The sequence below is a fragment of the Manis javanica genome, chromosome 7 (genome assembly GCF_040802235.1).
Source record: "Manis javanica isolate MJ-LG chromosome 7, MJ_LKY, whole genome shotgun sequence".
In the NCBI taxonomy this organism is placed as follows: Eukaryota; Metazoa; Chordata; class Mammalia; order Pholidota; family Manidae; genus Manis; species Manis javanica.
This window is the reverse complement of record NC_133162.1, coordinates 108,401,345-108,418,210: the sequence shown is the minus strand read 5'-3', so window position 1 is coordinate 108,418,210 and position 16,866 is coordinate 108,401,345. Positions and strand designations below refer to the sequence as shown.

General features: G+C 38.6%; 1 protein-coding gene across 3 annotated transcripts in view; it reads right to left on the bottom strand.

Moving 5' to 3' along the window:
- The window catches only part of SPOPL (speckle type BTB/POZ protein like), a 97,686-nt gene extending 81,804 nt beyond the window's left edge, over positions 1-15,882 (bottom strand). For 2 of the 3 annotated variants that reach the window (XM_017659584.3, XM_017659583.3), the window contains exon 1: positions 15,581-15,881. The gene's annotated coding sequence lies outside the window, so the exon portion shown is untranslated. Of the gene's footprint in view, positions 1-15,580 lie in introns of all 3 variants that reach the window. The other variant, XM_073241385.1, reaches the window with a different exon arrangement.
- Positions 15,883-16,866: the final 984 nt, after the last annotated feature.

Genomic DNA, 16,866 nt, shown 5'->3' with positions numbered 1-16,866 from the left:
AGTTCCTACACTGGACTGTGTGTTTCCAGCATTCCGTTCAACAACTTCTCTCGGGCTGCAAACCTATCCCGACAGCTGGGACACTTGCTGAACACAAACTGGTCTAGCGAACTCGAGGAGCTTACCGCGCAGCTAAGATTAGAAATCATGAATGTTAGCTCTAACACTGTTAATGTTATCTCCATGTCTCAATCAGCTATGACAGTGTTTGATGCTGTAAAGGCTTGGTCCGGGGTGGGAGTTATGGGTGTGATTGTGATCGCTGGACTGCTGCTTCTTGGCAGGGCAATTTGCTCTGTGCGGCGGCAGCAGTTACAGGATAGACGAGTGCTGTTGCAAGCGATGGCTGCCCTGGAAGAAGGCGTCTCCCCAAATATATGGCTTCAGATGTTGGATCAGTAGCCAGAGATGGGTAAGATCTGGAGCTGCGCATATCAACCTAAGACAGGGCACAGACCAGAGCTGTCTGCCGCCTGAGGACGGGTAAGAATGCTGCAGACTCTGGGCAACCTAAGACAGGCATGATCCAAAGGCCACGCATTATATCAAACAAAGAAGGGGGAGATGTGAGGGCCGGGCCCCTGGCCAGGGCTCGGTCCCGGGGCTGATCCACCGCAGCTCCCTTGCCCACTGGTAGTTCTAAGACCTGGTATTTTAGCCTCGTCACCAGCTGGAGAAGATGGCGCCCATTTCCTGCTCACCACCCTTTCCCCTCTTCCCTGTTGGGGATTGGCCCAGCAGACTTCCGTACCCGTGCACAGCTCGTGCTGCCCGCTTAGAGTGGCGCGTGACACCTATCCTCTGAAAGGTCACGCATGATACTGTCCCGGATTGGTTGGGTGACTGAATATAAGGGAGCCCGCCAGGAGGGAGAGGAGCTTCCCGACAACTGCTGTAACCACCGCGAGAGGTTAGACAATAAAGCCTAGAGAAGAATCAAGACCTTGGGCATGTTGCTTCCGTCCCTGAAGGGTCGCAACACAGGATCATCCAGATACTCTTAATACCAAAGCATTACCATCAAATTCACTATAGTCTCTAAAAGCAAATTTAGTTGAGCATTAGCCTATGAAGTTCTGCAAACTTCAGAAATGGATTAAAGAGTCAAACCAAATAGAATCAGAAACTGCCTATACATAATTTTTTGTAAAATGTGTGAAACAACGAGAATACATTTTATAAACTTTTGACACAATTTAAAATTTTTGAAGTCAGCTGAAGCTCTAATTGATAATAGTAACAAAATTCTTTTATCCAACTCAGAAAAGTAAATTATCTCAATTAACAAATAATTGAACCTTATCCCTTCTTTAAGCACCAACACTGTTCTAATCTGTCCATCTTAATTTCTACCTCTTCTGTAAAACTTTTACTAACCTATCCATACATCTCCATGCCATTCTCCTCAGTAAAAAGAATTACTCCCTAGCTACCCACAAACTTTCATAACCAATACCTCTCTGTGGGTAAAATAAAAGTTCCTGTGGCCAGGATTCTCACCTGGCCCTGGTTGGCTGGCTCACTACACACGTGTGGGCAATATGTTGCTAATGATTCTATATAAAGAGCTCCGCCCAGTGCTCCGGGTGACACGGTGGCACAGCTGCAAGGCTGCAGGAGAGCAGAGCAGAGGCTGGAGTGGTGACAGTGCCGAGGACAGAAGCCCAGAGGATGACTGTGTGGACAGAGAGGCCTAGAGGCAGAGACCGGCTTGCTGCATGCAGACTTGCTCTAAGTGGATGGGATTTTATTGACTCACATGCCACCATGGAAATAAAGTTGGGTATAACCATTTCACCCCAAGAACTTGTACTGTTATTTCTTTGGTCACACTGAATCCATAGTGAACTTGCCTGGGGCTGAAACCCATTGGCAAGACACTCTCACACAGAATCAATCAAATTTATTGTAGTTATTAGTACAAAAATTTCTAAGATTTTTACTTCATACTTGAGAACTTTAGTCATACATGTTATCTCATTTGATCTCCGAAATAATCTTGTGAAGTAGTTACTTCTGTTTTACAGAGAGGGAAACTAAGCAATGTACCTAAGAAAATACTATGATTTTTCCAACTTATCAAATATACTAAACTCCTTGACATTACTGTATTTTCACCTTTATGTATTCACAACCTAGTAGAGATGACAGTAAGCAAAGACATATTGATTGGATTTGAAATCAACAACTGTAGAAGTATTACATATTTGCTAAACAGTACAAAATATTTATTGTCATGTAAAAAACAAAGCACTAAATTTAACTTAGTATTATAATGATCCAGGGAACACCATTAGGATTAAGAATTTGGTTTTCGATATAGACTTAGGTTCAAATCCTGAAGCTGTATATGAGTTCTCTGGGCCTCAGTTTTCTTGTTGCAAAATGGGAATTATAAATGGTAATTATCTCAAATAACTGGTGTATTGAATGGGAATGTATAGAAGACACCTAGTATAGACTCTGGTATACTGAAAACACTCTATAAATTAATTTGCATGAGTATCAGTATTAAACTCAAAGACAGAACTAGATAGAAAAATGATGTCATGAACTATTAAGAAAAGCAGAGTTAAATTTTCCTGAGTATGTTTTTTGAGATTTTTCTTTTTCAACCTTTATCATTGGCTCTTTACCAGCTACAGCAGCTCTTACATCTATTGCTCACATATTGCTTATCTTCCATTTCCCTTTTAATGCAAGTAATGTGGAGGTTTAGTTGGAAAAAGACAGACTGATGTCCAAAATGTCTCTTAGGAATTGTGTAGCCTTCAAGGGAACTTCCGGAGTAATGGAAATGATGTGTATTTTGACTGGGCTGTTGTTACACAGGCGAATACATCTCTGAAAACTCATTGAAATGTACCTGTAAGATCTATGTACAAAACAATGCAAATTAAAAAAAAAGTTTAGGTTTTATAAACTTTGAACAAGTTACTTTTCCTTTTTGGCCCTAAGCTTTCCCATCTCCAGAAAGGGAATAATTTCTTACTCAGAAACATTACGGTGAGTATTAAAGGTAAGGTCTGTAAAGTATGCACAGTACTTTCCTCACAGTTGCCAATTTTGAATCCATGAATATAAACCCTAGGCATTTTTCAAATATCTGAGTCCTAAAATGTTCATCTAAAATTAAAGGTATAGTCTCTCCTTCTATTCTCCCCTGACCTCTTCGGTTTCAGGAAAGTATGCTAAACATTTTATTAAGTCCAGTGCTCCTCTAGTTTATTATAAAATTATAATGGAGTCTTTTGTTTTCATATTTCTCCTCCTGCTCATTTAGCAACTGTAAAAACTTTTTACCTTAAATTACTGAAGACTTCTTTACCAATCTTAGCCAAAATTAATCTGCTGCAATTCCCTCCTCAAGAGCCTAATGCTCCTATGAAAGGAAATAACAAAGTAACTTATTGCCAGAGATGAGAGTTGTAATAATGTTGAAAGGTCTGAAAGATATGCATCAATTTTGCAATATCCTCTTTGTCAACTTCTAAGACTCAGGAATAGTCCCCCAAATATCCTAACTGTTCTTAGTAACCCATTAAGAAACTACCATTCACAAATTTATGTAAAAAGTTACATAATTCATTTCTTATATTACTCTTTCAAAGACTAAAAGTCTAAAATTGGGGTAGTTCCATACTTTGAAAACACAACTCTATTAAAGTAAACAGTTCCTTTTACTTGTTTTCAAATTGTAAGTGTCTAAGCAATGTTCTTTGTTCTAGAATTCTGGGACATTGGAACAATTTCACATCTGTCTAGCAGTTTACTGCACAAGCCTTAATATTAAGTACCTAAATTGGTTAGGCACTAGAGAGAAACAAAGATAAGGTCAGAGAGGCAAGTACCTAACTAAAGCAGATAAGTAAAATTGCTAAAATAATATCCTTTTCCTAAACCTGTGAAGGATCTAGAAAAAGCCGGTGGAAGGGGTGAGAGTTCTGACTCCCCACTGTTATTTCCAGACCACTTTTCCAACTTCTATCAAAACTGTATAACAGTTGCATAAGTCCATTATATTCTCTTACCCTCTCATCCCTTGCTATCATCTACTCCCCTCTCTTCCAGTTAGGCTTCTCTATGGAGGACTTCAACACCTGTCTCCAAAGTCTTTCTCATTGTTCCTGCCATCACCTTGGATGACCGCACTGAACTTACCACCGAACAGCATCAGAGTTTCTTGGCATTCCTGAATGATCTTATCAACTTAAAATTTCAGCTATCTTTTTCAAAGATTCTGACTTGTAACTTATTACCTAGAATAACTTGACTGACCAGGAAAATAAACATTGGTAAGTCATTTTAATAATAGCACTTATTCCTATTTTGTCATCAATTTAATCCCCCTATACCTCTTATTATTAACACTTCACTGAGCCCTTCCCATCCTTCTTAAGTCATTACCCCCTTTAAGGTTTCACTTCTTCTGTATCAAACTCAAACCCCACATACATCTCTTCAAACTCTAACAAGCATGTTTAACATTTCGGTCCTTTGTTCTTTTACCACAACCATTCTGTAAACCCTCCAATCCATATCAATCTAACCACCCACTGTCTGCTCCTTTGTTTGGGTTGCTGAGCAACGGTGTAGAAAATATTTAAAAAGCAGAATAGTAGCTTCTTAAATATATGCTTTCATTAAATACATACTTCTGTTTTTAACTATTCGCTGTCAAAAGGGTTTACTGCAAAACAAAAGACTTACCAAATAATGACATTATTAAATTAGAGATTCAGATCCTCATTTGTGCTGGTCCCATTTTAAGTGCTCAACAGACATAAGTGGCCAGTGCCTACCATAATGTAAAGTGGTGATTACAGATCATTTCCATCACTGCATAAAACTTTATTAAACACTGCTGCTATACACATCCTATGTCAGGACTGAATAGTCACTGTTTCTGTTACCATAATCTATATGTCAGTCTAACCTAGATTTCCCACTGACACCACCTACTGCCATTTTTATGACTTCATGAATCTTGCAAGCTGCAGCACTGCACATAGCACCCAAAGTGGTCAATAAAGGGAGTGACATCAAATTTATTATCATCTGAGACCAAAAGGAGTTAACTGCCCCCAATCATTTGTGTCCCAGACCACTTTCAATCACGGAGATCCTCACCCTGATACTGTCATTAGAAGATGTTGGTCACCCCGTGTCTGAGAAGACTTAAGGAGAGAAAGGTGTACTTCATTGATTTCTTTCAGATTTTACCACCTGTTAAAGACAGAACTCATTACTACTATCACTGGACTAGACCATGGCAGCAGCTGGAAATGAAAACTCTACACACTCACTACTTTTATTTTAATGTAACCATTAATAACAGTATTTCATTAAAAATTAAATGTCTATTACAAATGCTGGGTCAGACAGGATGCTGTGACAAAAGACATAAGCTAGCACTATGCAAGGCAAAGTCAGGAAAAGGCATCATTCTTGAAAAAGATAAGAGAGGTCTTAAAAAAGGTAAGGGGAACTACACTTTTTGATATCTAAGTTATAAAAACCAGGAGAAAAATTGGCAAAATAGTATGCCCTAGAATAAAGGGTAGTAGGAATCTGTATGTCTGTAACATTATACCCTGTGTGTCCATAACCATTAAAATGGTTTAATTCTTCTTAAAGAGAAACATTTTTTTAAATTTTTATTTTGGTATCATTAATCTACAATTATATGAAGAACATTATGTTTACTAGGCTCCCCCCTTCACCAAGTCCCCCCCACATACCCCTTCACAGTCACTGTCTATCAGTGTAGTAAGATGCTGTAAAATCACTACTTGTCTTCTCTGTGTTATAGAGCCCGCTCCGTACCCACCCTCCACATTATACATGCTAATTGTAATGCCCCCTTTCTCTTAAAGAGAAACATTTTATCAAGAAAAACATTTCACATAGTCACTCATCTTACAGGGAAAAAAAAGAAAAAGAGGAAAAAAACATGAAAGAAAAAGAGACCAAAAGAGAAAGAAATGAAGAAAATAATCCATGAAGAGAATGTGTTAGGAGACCCTGAATTTCAATCCAGCCTTTTCTGAAATGATGTTAACACCTGGCCAAACTAGACTTAGTAAAAGGAGGCTAGTGCCATCCATGTGCCAGCCCTGCCTCTCTCACAAGGAAATGCTTTGCAAAATAAACTGAGTTGTTCTTGTACCTCATGGGAACACTTTAAGGACATGAATACCATCATACCATCTCAGCTCTTATGATAATGAGCTAATAGTTTCAAGATTCTTATGACTAGCAATAATCAGTAACTACTTAGGAATATGTAGAGCACAAGTATTTATCAAATAGCTGCTCTGCTGGGAATAGTACTTCATAACAGTAAGAAATGAAGTCAGATAAAAATATTAGCTATAAAAAGGCATACGAAAATGTTAAAAAAGAAAAACTATGGGCTTATCTGCAATTATGAGTCTATATGTATGTTTTAATAAAATAAATCAACAACTAATTATGATCACCAAAAGGTACAAGAATGATGCCTCCCTAGGTATGATTCTAACATGATCTACATTTATTGAGGAGTGAAAAGGGGCTAACCACAATTCTAACACTGAAAAGGATACACAAGCAGAAAGTTTTTGCACCTTCATTTTCACTACACAATTCAATCATGAAAAATACATATTAGCAACAGTGTCTTCTGTGACACAAGACAAATTCCATAAATAACAAGAAATTAAATAGAAACAACACACAATTTTTTCAACTTTCAAGTTCTGTAACTGAGTAAACTCTGTTGTGTAGATAGTGTTTCCCTTATTTAAGGGTAACAAAATCTCACAAAATAATGAACCACCTACAATCTGGGTAGATAGTCAAGTAAGAGCAAGTAAATTTCAGCACTGTGTAATTAGAGCTTTGGGCCAATGTTGAAGACCAGTCAATAAAATAGCCTACAAAATTTTCACCAGCTTGCAAAATCTTAAGTCCTTTTCTATGTTTAGGTAGAGTTAGGCAGAAATGCAGTATTTGTCAGAAAGTCTATAAACTATACAGTGAAGGTGTAATTGTTGTGACAGTCTTTTTCCTTTAATTATACTTAAATTTGCTTTATATTCTGAATCTTATCAACTGACAAGGCAAACAGAATCATCTGGTGAGCTTTGTGAAAATAAACATGTCTCCATTCCACTTTGGTGTTCATATGGAAGGAGTATATGGATATGAGTGGAGCAAAATATGATCCTTATTCTGAACAGCTAGCCTATTCACAATGCGATGCCACTTCACACATACCAGAATGGCTAAATATTGAGAGAATAACAAGCAAATGTTGCCAAGTATGTGGGGCAAATGGAATTTTCATTCGTTACTGATCAGACCATAAAATGGTACAACCACTTTGGAAAACACTAGGTAATATATACCACAACTGAATATAAGCACACACTGTGACCCAAAGTTACATACCCTACAGAAATGTATACATATGCACTAAAAGGTATGTTCAAGAATATTATATAGGGATATACTTATTGTGGCTCAAAACTGAAAACAACCGAGATGGGATATGTAGTCATACAGTGTTATAGAATATTACAGAAGAAGAATGAAGAAACTACTGCTATACACTTCATGGATAAATTATATAAAAATAAGTGCTTAGGACAAGAAGCCAGATACAAGGGTATATATATGTTACATGATTCTATATGCATGTCTTTGAATGTATGTTATACCTCAATAAAACATACCTAAAATTAAAAACTAACAAATATTTAGTAAATAAATAAGCAACCTCAATGCCTGTATTTGTAATTAAACCTGTTGCCAGTCCCATGTTCCCTCCACCCTAAAATTGGAAGAGAACACTTTAAAAAATCTTCCCTCATGCTTATTTAAAACATTTTTTATCGAAACAAAGGTTATATTAGAGTAATAGAATGCAATAGTAAAATATTTAGAGAAAAAACTAATTTGAAAGGAATTTTAACATCAAAGCTCTCCCCTCCACCTTAACCACCTCAGATCTTCACCTCCCTTCCATCTGCCAAGAGTTCACTATTCTCTGCCATTCATATAGTAGAAACATTTGAAAAGTAATGACCAATCCTAACAAGGTAGTTATGAGGACTGAAACAGAGGGTGCATGTAACATTTTCATCACTGTGACTAAGCACTCAATGGAAATACAATAAATCCCAAATAGCAAGTCTTCCAGGTCAAGGGCTATTTCTAATTCATCACTGAAAACACAGAACTTGGCATTTAATAGTTGGTCAATAATTATTTGCTGAGTAAATGAATAATGTGATCTCTAAACATAAAGATAAAACAAGTGAGAATGAGGGGAAAAATGAAGAAATTCAAAGATCTCAACCTACTTTTCGTATCAGGGTGTATGACAAGATGTTAAATCTCAAATTAATCAACGAAATCATGTACATATAAAAACTATTAAACAAAAACTATCTCAGTATCACTTTCCCTCCGTATACTTCACAATGCAGAAGGGAGATGTTTTAACTAAAATTAAAAGATGGTTCTTTAATATTGAAATCCTTTAAATGTATTTCTGAATGAATCCCTTATGAAGTTGACAAGAATAGTAAGTGTATCACAATTCACCCATCATAACACATTAATATTCTGATCAAATAAGTCATAACAGAGTTAAAAGGAAAGCAGATTTCTGTTAATCCTTAGTTTTATTTTTATAAAAATAAAAAATTAATTTAAATATCAAAATTGTCAAGACTACAATCTTACATGGTTTTAAAAGACATATCAATGCAATACCTTAATCTTCACTGTGTGTACAAAATATCAATGACCCATTTGATAAGGCCCTTCTTCCCTCCCTTGTAAGCACATCATCTATTTATATATCTTAGATCAGAAATAGCATCACTGTTTTTAATTAACCAACATTTATACAAAGCACTTAACTATGTGGAAAGCATTATTCTAAATAGAAATACACTCATTTAGTTGTTATAATAACTCTTGCTAGGTAGGTACTATTATCATTTCCATTTTATAGATGAAAACATTGAGGCAGAGATGCTGAGTAACTTGCTTAAAGTCACAAAGCTTATTAAATAGTCTGGATGCATGCTCTTAACCTACTTAGAGCTCAAAAGTAAAGCAATACAAATTTTGTAAATTTATTCTGACTTCATTTGATGTTTGGAAGTTAGTTACTTTGAGGACATAACTAAAACAAGGCACCACTAATACCACATTTCATTAATTCTAAGATGTCCATTTTTTTCATATTTCAATATTTCTGAAATTGATGGCATTTTACAATTATAACTGACAGTGCCTCTCTTTAGGATACATAAAATATGTCTCTTAATGACAAGTACAATTCAAAACTTACGGTATTAACTATATCTCATGGGAACAAATATCTCAAGTACTTGATACATTGGTTGGTACAAGTACTTCAGAGAGAGTAGTTCTTAAACCAAAATGACCTATGACAAAATTCCATTTAAGGGTATCTTTACACTGTAGCAAACTGCCAGTTTCTTAGCCCACCCATGTTCAAATAAACCTGGTTATACTCTGCTAGGAAAAAATTCCGGTTTCTTTATACAATTTGAAGAAGAAATTTTTGTTGATAAAGGACTTGCGGGTGGCAGAGGCAGACAGACAAAAGAGTGAAAATAAGACACCTGAGACTGTAAAATTTCATTGAAGCCTGTTCTCAAAAGCCATTCATAAAATGCTCATATGGAAACATCTTTTCACATGTTAAAAAACACACCTTGAATGCCATCAGAAATGACCAAATCTACCATGTGCCCATGCCCCACTTGAGCTTCTCTAACAGAACTGGATGTTAAATTTAACTGCCCATTGAATAACTGGTTAAAAAGGGCTTAAAGTGATCCTAAGAGTCACCATCAAAAAATTTAAATGAAATTCATTCAAGTACTTGAGAGCTTCCTATATTGATACTTGCCATGGCAATTTCAGAATGAACTTTTTTCAGATGGTTTTTTTTTGTATTTTTGTTTTTGACAAATAGGATGAAAACTACCTATCAGGGGAATTTCCCACTAAAATACCAAAAATTGTATCCAAATTACAACTGAAAAAACACCTTGAGACAACTGCACTCTACCTAAAAAAAATAACCTAATTCCTTGGAGGAGAGTACAAATGCGTTTTAAACAAGAAAAGACTGTCGATTTGCTTCAGAAAACATTCCCACACTGGAAACAATTGCATATTATTTGTTAACAAATTTCAAATAATATTTAAAAAGCATCATACTACTTTCAGTTACACTATAACCTTTGAGATCTTATACTACCTAACAGCAGAGTAAACCTCTCTTTTTATTACTAATTATTTTTATTCCTATAAAGAATATAAGCAGATATGACAACCCCAAAGGAGTCTGTATTGGCGGAGGTGGTTCAAAGCACTTTCATACTGTATATATGAATTATTTCCATCATACTTTCACTTTAAGTGTATAAACAACCTCCAAACCATAGTTTGAGGTAATGCAATTTTATATCTTTAGATAAAATTTCTTTAATTTGCTATCTTTTACTTAAGTAAAGTTCTATTTCACATAGTTATATAATTCAGAATAAAATTCTAATAATGATTCTGTCCTCCTTTAGAACATGTAAGCAAGTCTGAAGAATGTTATCACAGAGGAGCTCTACTTATGTATATAAATAAAAGGCCTGGCAAAGTGTGCCTGTAAGAACTATAACAATATACAAAAAGCAAACAGTTGTTACACAAGAGTTTAGTATAATTTTAGAAACTAAAAACCAGAGAGAAGGCAAGAAGTAAAACATACTGAAGCCAGTAAGAACTAATAAAAATAAATTCTGTAGGTCAATAATTTTCTTAATACAAAATTTAAGGAAGGCTGCCTTAGCAGATCAGAATAATACAATGTTTCTACAATAATTCAAAAAGTGTTTCAGAAGCAAGTTTTGATAGAGCCTGCCCCCTTTTATTTCTACAATGGATGTCTTCTAGAACCTTTACTTACTGTGCTTTTAAAGTCTACTTTAACACCATTTTCCCTTCTAACATACTATTTTCTGTAAGGCTTTGTTGTTGCCAGTTAAGGTTCTGCCAACCTTACATTCTTCAGAAAGTAATTCCTGCAGATGAAATGTATTCCACTAAAGATGTAAATTCAGGAGGGTTTAGCAACTATCTAAAATAGCATTTAAGGTATCAGGGGACTGTTCTTACTCTGCTGAGTCCAAAAGCACCATCACTGACCATAAACCTAAGGTTCAGAGGCAAACTCACCAATCATTACCAAGGCCTTCATTTTCAACTCTCTAAATTTGAAAAAAAAGTTCTATGCGTAAAATCTCTCCCATAAGAATAAATCACTAAAGTATAACCAAAATATTTAAGTCATGTTATTAGTTACTTAATGATTCTATAAGTATAACTGTAATACATAAAATATAATGCTAACAACAAAAATAAAACATCAACTTAGACAATAAATACAACAAAGATTATCTTTAATTTTTGGAAATATTCAGCAGATATCTCCATTTTTGGTGACTACATGGGGGTGATGAAATTAAATCAAAGCAGCAAACAGAAAGAGGGATAAGTTCAAGAGGAAAAGTTCTGAATAGCACGGCCAACCTCTCTGGCCTGCCAACACTAAGCAGTAGTCACAATTCCTTACTTTTACATGCTTTCAAAATATCTCAAATAGCATTTCTGTAAAATACTCTACCACTCATTGTCCTCTCCACTTCTCTACTTGTCTTCCAGAAACACATTGCTCAAGTATCCCTTTCCTTAGAAAGTGTTCCCTGATGCCCCTTCGCTGTGCTTCCAAGGCTGGAATAAAATGCTATAACAGCACTAGTCACACTACAATAACAGTGTTTAATTGTCCACTGCTCCTACTTTCTGAGGTCTAATTGCATTCCTAAAAGTCTAGTATTCAATGCTTGATAAATAGTACTTAAAAAACTATTCTGCTTGAATATGTTTTGAATGAATGAGTTTATAAAAAAGAGTTTGAGCTGGCTTATACAGCATCCAGATGGTGATAAATAGAAACATGGGTCTGAGCTCAGGAAGGAAGATATGGCTCATGCTAGAAATAATTTTATCCTAAATTTAGGCTTGTTACTTTGGCAGATTAAAATAAAATTCATTATCAAATAGTTTGTGGATGGACTGACTACTAGGAAAAGTAACATTTTCTTCATGTTGCTAAATCCAAAATGCACTTTTTAATTCCCAACTTTACGATTTCTCAGCTTCAATCAACACAGTTTTGGTTTTATTCCCTGGTTTCAAGAATACCAAGGAAAATTTCCCCCAATCTCTGATACCACCTTCTCATTCTTCTTTGCTTTTTCCCAATGTTTAAATGTTGAAGACTCATAGAAGACTAAGTCTCTTTATATTTTCTCCCCTTGGGCAGTCTCATCCCCCATCTCCCACACTAAGACATCAATTTTAAATTATATACTGATTATTCCCAACTGAATTATCATAGTTCTTCCCCTAACCCAGCTTCCCAGAAACTAATAAACAAAAAACTGCTCCTCTCCCAGCATTATATTAGGCACAAGAACCATTAACCCCACAAATTAGGCTTCTTCTCTCCCTAGACCCCACATCTATCTGTCACTAAATCTTACCAATTTTACTTCCCAAAGATTTGTCAAATCAGCCACTTTTTATCACTGCCATCTTGGACCAAGCTTCCATCATCTCTTGCCTACATTAGTAATAGCTGAACTCAATTCTACTCAAAGTATGGTCTATGGGCCAATACTGGCCCACAAACTATTGTTATTGGTCTGAAACAAGGTAAATACAGAAATGGAGAGGAAGCATTTAGTAATTTTTATAGCAATTTGACACAGCCACAAAATTAATTTTATTGTGTGTTACTCAAGTTCCTAGTATGGATTAGAGACTAAAAACAAAATGGGTCCTTCACCACATGTAAATTTCAGAAGCCCTAGTCTAACTGATCTCCCTGCATTTACACTTGCCTCTCTCCAATCTGTTTAAGCAGCCAAGTGATGTTTTTAAAGCAAAAGTTTAAGTAACATTCCCCAGTGGCTTCCCACTGCTCTTAGGATTAAGCACAAAATGCTTAGCAATGATTGGTCATTATGATCTGCTTCACTCTCATTTCATCACCCAGCCTTATGTGCTTATGTGCTTATGTGTCCAGCAGCCACAGAACTTTTCAGTTCTAGAAAGCTGAAATGGACAACATCATTTGGGTAACTCCAGTTCATCCTTCAGATTTCATCCTAAAAGTAATTTCTTCAGAGCAGTCCCTGATACATTAGTGGGCTTTCATATTTTACAATAATTTTCCTTTGTGGCTGTAATTATTTTTTTTGTTATTATTTGTTTAGTTTCTTTATTCCCCAACAGACTTGCTTCCATAAATACAGGTACACTCTTTCGATTAACATGTGTCACAAGAGCCTAGTACAAATCAGAGCTGGCACAAATCAGTTTTCAATAAACTTTTCCTAAGTAAATAAATTTAAGTCAGGAAACAAAATGATAAGCAGGAACACCAAATGCAAATGCCTTCAATCTCTAGTCATATATAAGTCTTGGGACAAGTCTGTGTGCAAAGAACTTTACAAAGTTTACACATGTTTTTTACTTCCTTAAACAACCTAAAAAGACCAGAACCATCACAGTGGAGATTTAAACATCTTCAGAAAAGAGAAAACCTAAAGAAACTAGTAAGGTCTGTGAGGCAAGAAAAGGTAACAGATTCTACAACCAGATTGCATGTCTTCATTGCTTACTTAGCTGGCTGATTCTGGAAGTAATCTATTTCTCAGGTTCCTCATTTATGAAATGGAGATATAAAAAGGCCTTCTTCAAAAGACTGTTATGAGGTTTTAAACAAGTTAACATATATAAGTCATTTGACTTGTAGGTATCACAGGACCTGACAGTGTTTTTTAAGGTTAGGGATTATCACTATCTTTAATATTACTGATATTTCTCTTTTAAAATGCTTTCATCTGCTTACAGTCTATCAATGCCACATTAAAGAAATTACAAAAACGCAGTCTGTATTACTGTTCTCTGTAGAAACAATAATTTATACAGTAACAAAATATGAATCATTTCTACATCAAAAAGTTGTCAAATTTAAAAAGATCAAGAAGGCAGCTTCCCATTCTTACTTCCTCTCTCACAATTAACCTACCAATAGGCAAACCATGTCAAGCTAAGAAGTGATGATAAAGAACACTGAATCCTTACCATGTGCCAGGCACTGTTGTATTTAACCTACATTAAGTCATGCAATCACCATCACCATCTTATCAGGTACATTACTAACCCCATTTTATAGCTGTAAGAACTGAGGTACAGAGAGATTAAACAACTTCCCAAGGCCAAAGCTGGAAGATGGCAAGGCACGGTTTCAGAGCCTGACAGTTCAGCAACAGCATCTGAGCTCTTAACCACTAGGCACCATTTCTCCCAAGAATGACAGGATAATAATTTGAAATATTCCACCTTTCCCATCAAGGCAGGAGAGAGATAATTTTCCAAGGTATAAACCTTTTATTACTTAAGACTCCAGTCTAAGAAAGCAGATTCATCTTTAAGGAAACACTGAGAAGACAAGTGTTGGAACAATCGAGGCCCAGAATTATTCAGATATAGACAAAGCATCAGAAGCCTCAAAAGTATGGCTGAATGACAATTCAGAGAAGAAGCCGAATTTGGGAAAAGCAAAGGGTAAATCTTTATTTCTACTGATACAAGAATGCATTCCTTGAGGGAGAGAATCCTACCATCCTTTTTTCCTTAATGTGATTCAGTACACAAGTACATAGACTCAAGAGGAGGAATCAGGGGAAAGGACAGAGAAAGGGAATACAGAAGGAAATCAAGGAGTGGGCTCTGTACTGCAGTTAGCTTGATGTACTCTGGTGAATGTGAGAGAATTTAAGAGGGCAATGTGTGCGTGGAGGTAGGGAGGTTAAGGGTATGACCACCGTTGTGGAGGAACTCGGTGGCCTGCCTGGGGAGCCGAGAATTCACCCTAAAATGGGCTAATCCAGACGACAATTTCGAGTGTATATGTTTGGGATGAAAGATACGGATGTGGGCGCAGGTGGGGAGCGGGTGCAGTTTCTTGCTTTGGGCGGTACTTCGGGTGGGAAAGAGAAGTGACAGGTATAAAGGGGCGGGAGTTGAGGCACACAGGTATTAAGGAGAGAAACTGGGAAAAGAAAAGGGGCGAAGCTTGTGGAGGGAAGTCAGGGAGATCCTGGTAGGCGGGGGCTGGGAAATCAATGTGGCGTGCGGGGGTGCCGGGGGAGGCGGACCGGAGTCCCCAGGGGAAGCAGAGACTCACGAGAAGAGGGCGGTCCGGAAGGCGGAGGAGGGGGCTGAGAGGCGGGGGCGGGGGACGGAGACAGCCCCCGAGAAGGGGACGGCAATGCTGCCGGAGCGGCGGTCCTCAATCCAGAGGAACAGGGGGGCAGTGGGTGAGGAGGAGGCCGCCTCAACCGGCGCAGCCGCGGCCGGGAGGAGAGCGAGCGAGCCTCTGGGGCTGCGGCAGGGGCCCCGGAGGGGGAGGGGCACCTACCCGGACGTGCGGAGCGGCGGCCGGCAGTCCCCGCAGCGGCTCCTCTCAGGCTGAGGCGGCGGCCGTGGCGGCGGTGGTGATGGCGGCGAGTCCCTGTGGCGGCCGCCTCCGCCGAACCGCATCCCTCCTTCCCCGTCCGCCTTCCTTATCTCCCGCTCCTAAACTTCTTCCCCGGGATAAACAAACGCGCCGCCAGGGGCGGCCGCCTCCGCCGTTCCCGCCCCCACGCAGCGCACCCCCCTACCGCCCTCCCCGGGCCCGTCCAGGCGCAGGCTTCCGAGTTGCGACTCCAGCCCAATGCCTGCCAGAGCGCGTGCGCGCGGCAGCGGCGTGAGCTCGCGAGGCTCTTCCTCCCTCCCTCCCGCTCCGGGCACTTCCGGGCCGGCCGGGATCTGCAGCCGGATTTTGAGAGTAGCCGCTTCCGCCTTTTCTGTTGCGAGGTGCTGGGCTCCCGGCCGCAGTCAGAACCACTGTGGAGGGCGGCGGCCGACCTCCCCGAGGGGACCAGCCCCACACTCCCAACCCCTTCGGTCCAGCAGAAAACTTTCCTTGACTAAAGAAGTCCCTGATTACGCCTTCTAACTGGTCTACTTGACCCACGTAGGGTGCGACCGTTAGTGCGCACGATTTCCTTGGGGCTGTCCCAGGCTAGAAAGCCAAGGGACAACTTTTACTGAGCCCCTGTTGCGAGCCCATAACTTTATGAAGTAATGAAACAATAACAGCAGTATAGTCTCTAACAAGAAGTGGAGACAAATCCAGGTAGACAAATGAAGTGCTACGGTGGAACGGTTTTCGGTAGAGGAGGCTCACTGGAAGCCCCAGGCCTAGGCGGGCTGGGGTCCGCCGGGGGACGGCTGAGGATGCTGGGCAAGCGCAGGAGGGCCGGCGCGCCCCAAGGCGAGATGTTGGTAAATAGAGCACTAGCCAAGCAAACGTCTGAAGACATGAGAGGAGTGCCTCATGGAGTCTAAGAGAGAGAGGTGACAACAGAATTTCATTCAGCACGTCCATAGGAGAAAGGTACTTGATCTAGCTGCCAGGAATATTCTCATTAAAGAGGTTTGAGGGACTAAAAATTAGGCTTTGCCAGAGCGGGCACAAATATCACTTAAGTACCCCCATCTCCTTTGCACATCAGTCAAGTGACTGCTTCCCTTGTTTCCCAAGAAAAGGAGAAAAGAGTGGAAAAAAAATATTTCCGTATGTGTTGAGCACTGTAAGCACAGACTTGTTTTCTTTTGTTAATCCTCCCAACTTCTTAACAGCTTTGTGGTAGACGTTAT